Below are 11401 nucleotides of genomic sequence, written 5' to 3'. Positions count from 1 at the left end.
ACTCTCTCATGATTAAATTTTCAGAGCAAGATATTACCTGGTTGATACCTTTCAACAGTAAACTGTCTTTCTCTCTCTCTCTCATGATTCTAATTTTGAGAGCGCGCGAACCCGACGACAAAACGTCCGTTCGCCGAAATGTCCGGCGGCGAATCCGTCGACCAAACGTCCGTTCGACGCAACGTCCGTTCGACGGACCTGTCCGTCGACCAAACGTCTTTCTACGAAACGACCGGGTACCGGACCTGTACGTAACCTAATTGTCGGAAAATCAAATCACTGCCTGCCATTGACAAAGATAAAAGTTCAATTCACTAGCTGTGGATGCTCGTTTTTCTGGTCAGTCAAAATGGATAGGACATCTAGCGCCGTCAGTGGCAGCCATTAAGTTACCTTTTTATTGCCAAAAATAAACTGCTCTGGCATGTGATCTAGTTGTAATGAATGTGGTCCACCAACCAAATTGTGTTTGACGCTAAACCCTGTAAAATTGATGCAAATGCAAATATTTATTAAGTCATTAAATGAATAATAATTGCAAAAACATTTTCCAATGAGATGGAATTGTGAATGGCAGCGAAGCAAACGTAGGTACACACACACTTAACTCAACAACAACTTGAAATTATGTATGCACACTCAGAAAAACTCAAGAAACAACTCAGTGATGAATAAATGCGCAAGAATCAGGAATTCACCTGGAGATGGATCAACAATGAGCCCAGAGAAGATTGAAAAGGCCCCAGAAAAGGCGCTTTTGGTTGGACAGTCAGCTAATATTCTGTAGGTGGCCGCTACCCTGACCAGAATGGCTTTTGCGTACGGCAGGAGCGCACTGGTTTGGGTTCGCGCCTTACTCCCTTCGGATCCAGTGAAAAAAATTTCCTTAACCCATTTTAACCCACGCTCCTAATTTGAGGACAGCCTGTATTTCTTTTCATACTTGATATCAAGGAGTTTTCCCATTTTATGCTAATCTTATGAAAACGTTGCAAAAAGCTAAAACTCGTAACTTGAATTAAAATAGATCAAGTTCATCGAACTTTATTTTTTAAATGGCCACATGAGGTAAATATACATCGCTCTTTTCAGCCACTTTTGGTTTGAAGGCAAATATATAAAAATAAATTTGATCATCAAAAATTCTGGAGCTTTTGTTATTCATTACTTTTCAGTGTTATATCTTTATTGCACAATAGAACAAAAATAATTTTTTAAATCATATTTTAGATTTAGATTTTTTTTTTATCAGCGGGCAGCCCGGTGGAGCGTGTCGGCCTCACAGCTCTGGGGTCCTGGGTTCAAATACAGGTCACGTCCATCTGTGTGGAGATTGCATGTGTGTGTTTCTCCGGGTACTCCGGTTTCCTCCCACATTCCAAAGACATGCATGGTAGGCTGATTGGCCACTCTAAATTGCCCCTACATGAGTGTGAGCGTAAATGGTTGTCCATCTCCTTGTGCCCTGCGATCGGCTGGCAACATGGGTGTCCCCCGACTCTGGCCCGGAGACAGCTGGGATTGGCTCCAGCGACCCTGATGAGGGTAAAGCGGTTCAGAAAATGAGATGAGATTTTTTTATCATGATAACAATTTTTGTCATGTAGCCCAGGCCTGATTGAGCCCTTGAACTCAGCACTGTTAGATGGATGGGCTAACCCCTCTCCCACAATGCTACCCTTTATTTATTGTGATGCAGATTAAGTCCCTCAAAATTTGTGAGGATATTATAAAATTATGTAAATTGTTTTTTCTTACATAAAAAATAAGACAATTATCTTATCCTAGACTGTGACAAAATTACATCCCATTATTTAAAAGATGCAACCTTCTGGTGACAATTCAGTCTTAATGAAGATTTTCTATGAAATGTTTAATTTTTATATTTAATATTTTTGCGTATCAAATTCAAAATATAAATTTATTTTAAAGAATAAAATTAACACATCGTAATATTTTTAATCAAATCAGCCATCAATTAGTTATACCCCAATTTATCATTAATCATTCAATTCATTTTTGTGACCTCAAAGCAATGTTCCCTCTAATCTTTCATATGTCTGGGCATACCGACAACCTAGCTGAGCACACAGAGGACCAGTGTGAGCAACATCACAAATGCTCACTATGGGCACACACCTGTATCACACCTTCCATAAGGAGGTGCATGTCTACTACCATAAATGTTCTACTCATAATAACATTTAATGATTAATATCTATGAATGAAAAAATCTTAATAAATGACAATAGACTGTTCACAAATCTGACTTCAATTTTACCATATTTTCCACATTGGTCCTTCTAACTTCTCATTCTCGTTCAAATGGCTTTTCTGCTGAATTTGTCGCTTGATGTTACGACTCCCCCTGGTGGTAAGATGTACCAGGGAGTCGCAACTACCACAGCAGAAAAACCCGGCCAATGAGGAGAAAGACACACAAGGCAATTAACATTAAATGATAATTTATTAACACCAAAGTCAACAGAAAACCAGGACTACGGGAAGACATAGGGGAAGCAAAAGATACTAAAGTGGCACCCTTAAATGAAAAAGGTAAAAAAACAGTCCCAGACAGGTGTTCAAATGAACATCCCAAAATACAGGAAATAAGGCCTAAGGGTGCCACTGTGAGAACTGATGGAATAAAATTCTAGATACAGAAATAATCTACATGTATAAGTGCAACAACTGTGTATACCCAGGGGTGTCTAAACTTATCTAAAGTCCCTCTATCAGGCCACCTATTTAACTTTATCAAAACATAAATACTCAATATAACAATGAATATAGTGCTCACAAATAAGGTGAAGCTAAGGCAAACAAAACTTACTTAACTTTAGACAATGGTGCCTTCTAAAGCAAGTAAGGACTCCACTGCCTTAGCACCTGCATGCCAGACAGTTGAGCCCAGAACTGAAAAATAGGAGGGTTTAAGTAAGGGCAGGATGTGGACCGTGATTGGAGGAGGGATAAGTAGGAAGTCGTCACAGCTGTGTTGGCCTGGGCAGGCCCCTGCCACAGGTGTGGAGCCACAGCTCCAGGCAACTGCAAAACAAAACCAAACACAAAACAATACAACCCACCAGATAATGTATACCCAGGCTAACAGCCGTAACACTTGAGATAGTCAAGCTTCCATTTATATGCAATATTTTTCCATCAGAAAACTTGCATACAACTTAAGCTTCGCTGCATGTTTTGCAGAAGATAACTGATAGAATAATGATTAAAACCTTTAAATCATTATTAGTATTATTTAATCAAAACTGGAAGACATCTTTCAACATAACTGATTACAACTTGCAAGGAGAACCACTCATGAGGCCGTCCCATCCACAAGCCTTCTGACGGGCAGTATCTTGTTCATTGTATTTAGTCGCGACAAACGGAAAACATTTCATGTAATCAAAACAATTGCATTAGAAAGTAGAATAACACCCTAGAAGGTTAAAAAACAACTGTGTAAGAATTGCAGAAGTAAGCATACAAGTTGACCCAAGCCAAAACAACATTGTAAGGAATTGCATAATATTTTCATACAAGTTGACCCGAGCCAAAACAATGGTGTAAGGAATTGCATAATATTTTCATTATAAGGTAAACAAAGCAGCAGTATTATAAGGTAAACAAAGCAGCCGTATTTTTAAACAATAATGCGATTATCGCCATCTGCCAGAGTCCAGTCCAAACACGGTTCATAGTCCTGAAAACAATGAAGTGGCCTCGAGCTGTGGGGGAAAGTGTCCTCGTGGTCCCAACATAAATCATGAATTAATTTATAGCCTTATTACTTATTAAAAATGCTTACAAAACATATAGAAACATCCCATAAAAAATCCAACATTTCCCCCCTTTTTATTATATGTTTGTTATTCATTTTATGGCAAATCCAAGAAGAAAGGGATATCTCTGTTGGCTGCTTTAATTTTACCCGCTTAGGCTCTACTCGTTCGGCTGGTCTGAAAAACAAAAAACAAAATCATTTTCGCCCAATTCATTCTCGGAATTACCATGCTCCTGGAATTCACTGCTCCCCTCAGTACGTTTCATCAGCAGAGGATATAATTCATGCAATTTAGAATTTGTAGGGGAAATCACAGTGGTTATAAGTCGGCTTATCAAGGATCTTAAGCAGGGAATAACACAACACCCACATAATGTCAAAATCGTAGCAAAAATGGCTACGGAAAATTCAACAGATTGGGCCAAATCTTTATACTTTCCGAAGGACTTATCCCACCAGTCTGTTCAGGCGGATGATTCTACTTCAGAATGCCTCTTCATATTGCGGTTGAGGGTCTGCAGGCCATCAATGGCGCTGGTGAGGGACCCCCCCGGGTGACGTGTTGTTCTGTATGCAAGTGCAACACTCCTCTCCAAACATTGCGCACACGCCCCCTTGCTCCGCGAGCTGCATATCAACTGCTATGCGATCCTGGAACGCCATCAGACTAGTGGCTGCCAGTTGTTCCTTTATTGCCACAAATCCCTCTTCAGTATAATTTCCAAGTTTTTGGATATTGTAATGCAGGTAATTTATCCGATCAACATTTTTGTTTGGAGTAATTAAAAGAAAAATAGACTCCCAACCAGCTGCGACCTGATAAGCCAGCTTATACTCATCTGGTACGCCCCAGGGGACGCCAATCACATCTATGTATGTTGGATCTCCCTCTCCATGCCGCTCGACGCCGACGGGAGGGAACCACCATCATACTGGATTTCTGTGCAGCCAATTGTATCTCCTCCACTGTAGAGAGGGAGCAGTGAGACCAAGGCACAAAGTCCTGCTGCGTTTCGGCAGGAATCGTATAATTTGTTTTGACCACACCACCACCATAGGTCAGAACGTGGTATCAGGGGTGCAGTCTGTTTTAGGACGTGGGCACACCACGTCTCCTTTATCGCTCCCAGTTTCGGACCATGCCCTGTAAGGATTAAGCAGGTAAAATGATTAAAAGCAACATGTGTTGAAAAGTTAGGTTTGTCCTTTGCTGCTCTTGTAACCGGGTAGACATTATTCCATTTCTCACATTTTGGGCTTACATCTTCTTTTATCATTATCTCCTTTACACAATCAGGGGTAATTTGCGCGGGTACTACTCTTAAGAGAGGTCGGGGCCCCATACATGTTATGCAGGTTTGATTTATAGTAGTAGCTGCATTTTCCATCAACAATAACTAATTATTTCCCATTTGGGAAATCCCTGTTGGGGCAACAAATTCATCATCTCTGGTCATCTCAGATTTTAATTTTACTATGGCGGATCCGGGTGTTTCCATCTCTGATGATTTTCTTACCGCCTCCATCCACCTGGTCATTGTTGTTGAGACACAAATGTAAAATTTGTAAAAAGGGTCTTCTCCACCTGCCCATGCACTTAGGAAAAACGTCAGACAAGGATTTTTTCCACAAGTTAATTTGTCAGTCTGAACACTGATTTGTACTCCCCCCATCGTCTGGGTTAATTTTATCATAGGCCTGATGGTTCTTGCGCACGCGTATGTCATCCAAGCTTGCCAATCTTTACCAGTTTCCGCAACAAGGCTTCCCCAATTTCTGTTTTGGACCGTTGCGTACCACACATATCCTCTACCATAGGCTGATCCCTTGTATGGCAGCAGGGATGTTGCCGAGTCTAAAAATATTTTTTCCAAGAAAGGAAAATTTCTGTAGTTGTATTGTATGGGAGGCAAAACATTGTTTGTGTGCTTAATCGTTTGGGGGTGTCATCTCGAATGCATGTTTGGAAATTTGGTTTAGTGGGTAATGTAATGCGTGTGCTCTCAGCATAGAACTGAATGAGGCGCTATGATCCGTGATCCAGCCTGTGTCAGGGTAGCCATCTCCGCGAGTGAAACGGAGAAACGGAGCGCGAAAGTGCGCATGCGCCACAAACCCGCGCGACTGAAAGTGAAAGATCAACCCGAGACTCATTCCAAGTGGAAAAACATATTACACTAATAATTACAGAGCCCCAGAGATGTCTCTTTCAAAGCCTGCCGTGAAGAGAAAGGTCGGTGATGAGCACAGACAGTTTCAAGAAAAGTGGGGAGTGCAATATTTCTTTGTTGAACACAGGGGCAGCCCGACGTGTCTCATTTGCACTGAAAAAGTTGCGGTGCACAAGGAATACAATTTGAAACGTCTTTATACTACGAGACATGCTGAGGAGTACGAAAAATACCAGGGAGATGAGAGAGCCAACCAGGTTGCCAGTCTTAAAACATGTCTTCTGAGGCAACAGGATTTCTTCAAGAAGGCTACCAAAGACAGTAATGCAGCAGTCGAAGCTAGCTACGCCGTTTGTGAGTTGATTGCTAAAGCAGGAAAGCCATTCACAGAAGGTGAATTGATCAAAAAGTGCATATTACAGGCTGCACATATTGTCTGTCCAGAAAAGAAAAGTCTGTTCAACCACATCAGAACTTTCTGCCAACACTGTGGCAGAGCGCATTTCTCACCTGTCAAGTGACATTTATGATCAACTGTGTGAGAAAGCACAATGTTTCAGTGTATATTCAGTGACTCTTGATGAGACCACAGACATCACAGACACTGCCCAGCTCGCAATATATGTCCGTGGTGTTGATGACAATTTTAAAGTAATGGAGGAGTTGCTCACAGTAATTCCAATGCATGGCCAGACCACCGCTAAGGAAATATTTCACCAGCTGTGTGATGCCATTAAGAATGCCGGTTTGCATGGAAGAGCTTTGTTGGAATAACAACCAATGGAGCCCCATCAATGACAGTGAGGAAGAATGGACTGGTAGCACTTGTTCAAAAAAACTGGAAGAGGAGGGTGTGGAGGAAGCCATAGCTCTGCACTGCATTATACATCAGCAGGCCCTTTGCAGCAGATGCTTGAAGTTTGACAATATGATGTCTGTCGTTGTGAAATGCATCAACCAAATCAGATCCAGGGGCTTAAAGCACAGAAGGTTCCGTGCTTTTTTTTTTTGAGGAAATGGAGTCAGAATATGGGGATGTGCTCTACTTCACTGAGGTACGTTGGCTCAGCAGGGGAAACGTGTTGAAGAGATTTTTTGAGTTGAGAGCAGAAGTAAAAGACTTCATGGAGATAGACGGGGTTGCTGTTCCTGTGCTAAGTGATCCCAAATGGCTCATGAACTTGGCTTTTCTTGTTGATATCACACATGAGCTTAATGTACTGAACAAGAAGCTACAAGGCCAGGGGCAACTTGTCAGTGCTATCTATGACAACGTGAGAGCATTCTGCACTAAACTTGTGTTATGGAAAGCCCAGCTCTCTCAGACAAACCTTTGCCATTTCCCAGCATGCAAGGCTCTCGTGGATGCAGGCACACCATTCAGTGGTGAACAGTATGTTGAGGCCATTTCGAAGCTACAGGAGGAATTTGATCACAGATTTGCAGACTTCAAGACACACAAAGCCACATTTCAAATTTTTGTGGACCCCTTCTCCTTTGATGTGCAAGATGCCCCTCCTGAGCTTCAAATGGAGCTCATTGACCTGCAGTGCAACTCTGCACTCAAAGCCAAGTTCAGGGAGGTGAGTGGAGAAGCAGACAAGCTTCAGCAAATTTTGAGAGAGTTGACCCCCAGCTTCCCTGAACTTTCCCGAATGTTCACGCGGACCATGTGCCTTTTTGGGAGCACATACTTGTGTGAGAAGCTCTTCTCCACCTTGAACTTCAATAAGTCCAAGTACAGGTCCAGACTTACTGATGAGCATCTTCAAGCTCTACTGAGGGTCTCCACTGCTTCCTCCCTCAAGCCAAATGTGACTCAGCTATGTGAGAAGAAGCGCTGCCAGGTCTCTAGCAGCAAGGAGTAGGCAAGAGAAGCCGCGTTCAAAATATTTCATGTTCAATGTTCCATTCAAGTTCAGAAAGTTAAAGGTTAAAGAGCTGTTAATACAGACATTTAAAACGGAATAAAAATAATTCATTTTCTCTACTTAGGCAGCCAGTGTATATCTCTCATTATTATTATTTTATTTTTGTATTACTGATTGATTGATTTTTTATTCATCTTTAAGTTATCTTTTTTTAATTCATTATTTTTTGTTAATAAATAAAGATATTTGATAACGTTGGAATGTTTTATCATCGCTTTTCTTGTGGAAATCCTGATGCGGCCCAGTCTCACCCAGACTCGGCCTCTAGCGGCCCCCAGGTAAATTGAGTTTGAGACCCCTGCTTTACACAGATCAGTCGTCCTGGTCCCTTAGCAGAAAAACAGCCCCAAACATGATGTTTAGATGTTTACACCCCCATGCTTCACAGTGGGTATGGTGTTCTTCGGATGCAATTCAGTATTCTTTCTCCTCCAAACACGAGAACAATGTTCCCTCTAATTTTTCGTTGGTCTGAGCAGAAAGTCAACCTCCCTGAGCGCACCGAGCATCGGTACTCGGATGATTCGCCTAAAGACGTTTCGCCGACGGACGTTTGACAGACGGGCAGGTCGCCGAATGAACGTTCGGCGGAACGTCCATTCGGCGACCTGTCCGTCTGTCAAACGTCCGTCGGCGAAACGTCTTTAGGCGAATCATCCGGTCACGACATCATCATTGCTCGCTATGGGCACACCAGTATCACACCTGCCACAAGCAGGTGCATGTCAATGTTCCCTCTAATTTTTCATGTAAAACATGCTGTAAAACACGAAAAACATAAGTGGACAGAGCTACTGCCACTGGCTGCCGCTTAAACGGCGCCATCATGGGGAAAGGGGTAAAAAAAAAAAAAAAAAAAAAAAAAAATCCGATTTTTTTTTTTTTTTACTGCGCCCCATATGATTGCTGCTGCGCAGAGAAGACGAGAGTAGTGCGCAATTGCGCACGCGCGCAGCTTAGAGGGAGCACTGCACGAGAACCTGTGTTTCTACCAAAAAGTTCTATTTTGGTTTCATCTGACCATAACACATTCTCCCAGTCCTCTTCTGGATCATCCAAATGCTCTCTAGCGAACCGCAGATGGGCCTGGATGTGTACTGGCTTCAGCAGGGGGACACGTCTGGCAGTGCAGGATTTGAGTCCCTGGCGGCGCATTGTGTTACTGATAGTAGCCTTTGTTACTGTGGTCCCAGCTCTCTGTAGGCCTATTTCTAGGTCCCCCTGTGTGGTTCTGGGATTTTTGTTTACCGTTCTTATTATCTGGGTTGAGATCCTGCATGGAGCCCCAGATCGAGGGAGATTATCAGTGGTCTTGTATGTCTTCCATTTTCTAATAATTGCTCCCACAGTTGATTTCTTTCCACCAAGCGTTTTACCTATTGCAGATTCAGTCTTCCCAGCCTGGTGCAGGTCTACAATTTTGTCTCTGGTGTCCTTTGACAACTCTTTGGTCTTGGCCTTAGTGGAGTTTGGAGTGTGAGAGACTGAGGTTGTGGACAGGTGTCTTTTATACCGATAATGAGTTAAAGCAGATGCTATTAATACAGGTAACGAGTGGAGACCTCGTTAGAAGTTAGACCTCTTTGACAGCCAGAAATCTTGCTTGTTTGTAGGTGACCACATACTTATTTTCCACTCTAATTTGGAAATAAATTGTTTAAAAATCAAACATTGTGATTTTCTTTTTTTTCCACATTCTGTCTCTCATGGTTGAGGTTTACCCATGTTGACAATTACAGGCCTCTAATCTATTCAAGTTGGAAAACTTGCACAATTGGTGGTTGACTAAATACTTATTTGCCCCACTGTACCTCTACTTACGAATGCCTCTAGGTACGAAAGTTTCAGGTTATGAATTTTTATATACAAATGGTTGACTCGAGTTACGAAAAAAGAACCATGTTACAAAATCCCCCAAAAAGTAAATGCATTTCCTTATCCGTTATTTTATTTTGAATTTCCATTATTAGGCGATTAAAAACTACAAATGTAACGGGGCACATATTTTCACACACACACACACACACACATTAGGCACACGTAAAAGTCTTAAATGTACTACAAAGTGAACGGGCCCAAGAAGGAAACATTTTCAGCCGTGCAGGGCACATTTTCATATGCTTTATTTATTTTAAGACATTAATAAATCATTTCCTTATATTTTTCTCTCATTTTTGTGTTCCCTCACATCTTTCATACAAAATTGGGACACTATAACCAATTTTAAAGGGTTTATTTGGTAGTTGTGTGAGGACCGTGGAACGAATTAGAGAATTTACATACAAAGTTCACCTCTACTTACGAAATTTTCAAGTTACAAAAAAATTCTTGGAACCAATTACTTTCGTAAGTAGAGGTACGACTGTACAATAGTGTATTGAGTTACAATTATTGTGTTGTTGGTTTGAATTTGTCTATCTATAGTGTATGTAAGAATACAATCTGTATGTTCTTTCTCCAAAGGCCCGAGTCAGCAAAGAACAAGATCATATCCTCATCATCCCCAGAGGACTTTCATTTGCTGAGGCATCTGCATCAACGCTGGTAAAGTCTCCGAGAGGCTGGTGCTTCCATTTTGATTTGGTGAACGTCCAGTCCATAAAAAATGTCAAAATTCACGCTGAAACTTGTATGACAGGAGATGAAAAATGGCGGAAGTTAGGGTCTGCTTCTTCTTAGGCGCTGAAATGGGTGGCAGCAGAAGAAGCAGCGAAATGTCACCATAGTAGAACAATGATGCACCGAATTATGCAAACAGCCGACCGAGAAGGTCGTCACCGTCATCTTGTGGCATACATTTCGCATCCCGCACAAAGACTACGCCAAGCCTTTTCCAGCATTGTTTGGATTTTAAATCGCCTTTTGAAAGGCTTCCTAAGCGTCCTGCATCATCTAAGGCATCATTAATGAATTGATTGTGCGTTACATTAAGAAAGAAGAAGCAAAGATTTGGAAGTTGGCAAAAATATCCTTTTCCAAACACCAAGCGAGTGGTAACCACGAGTGATGACATAAAAATCATCGTTAAGATGGAGCATGCCCTATCGGTCTGCATGTTGGATAGTAGGGGGAAGATTCCTCTGGATACCATCGTAATTAGAACCAAAGCGATAGCGATAGCTTACCTCCTGACGAAGACAGTGGTTTTATTTCAAGCAAGGCCTGGTTTGAAAAGTTTAAGACGCGGGATGGTCTACAACGTGTTTCACTGTATGAGGAAGCCTCCTCGGCAGATCAAGATGCATCTAAATGCTACGTTGAGGAAAAGTACCCTCACATAATTCAAGAGAATTGTTGGTTTCTTCCAGAGCAAGTTTTTAACATGGATGAGTTTGGCCTTTTTTGGAAGAGGATGCCTTCCCAGAGATTCTTAGTATTCAAAGATGGACTTCCATACCGCCCATCCTCGAAAGGATTGCGGGAGTTGCTGGAGCCTAACCCACCTGTCTTCAGGCTAAAGGCACACTACACACTAGACTGGTCGCCAGTCAATTGTGGGGCGCCAAAGATGA

General features: G+C 41.9%; 1 protein-coding gene across 2 annotated transcripts in view; it reads left to right on the top strand.

Moving 5' to 3' along the window:
* The first annotated feature begins 10304 nt into the window (after positions 1-10304).
* Positions 10305-11401, top strand: part of LOC144078141 (gamma-adducin-like) — a 39983-nt gene continuing 38886 nt past the window's right edge. For both annotated transcript variants that reach the window (XM_077606380.1, XM_077606379.1), the window contains exon 1: positions 10305-10433. The gene's annotated coding sequence lies outside the window, so the exon portion shown is untranslated. The remainder of the gene's footprint in view (positions 10434-11401) is intronic.

Source organism: Stigmatopora argus, chromosome 7 (assembly GCF_051989625.1).
Source record: "Stigmatopora argus isolate UIUO_Sarg chromosome 7, RoL_Sarg_1.0, whole genome shotgun sequence".
Taxonomy (NCBI): domain Eukaryota; kingdom Metazoa; phylum Chordata; class Actinopteri; order Syngnathiformes; family Syngnathidae; genus Stigmatopora; species Stigmatopora argus.
This window is presented reverse-complemented; position numbering and strand designations above follow the sequence as displayed.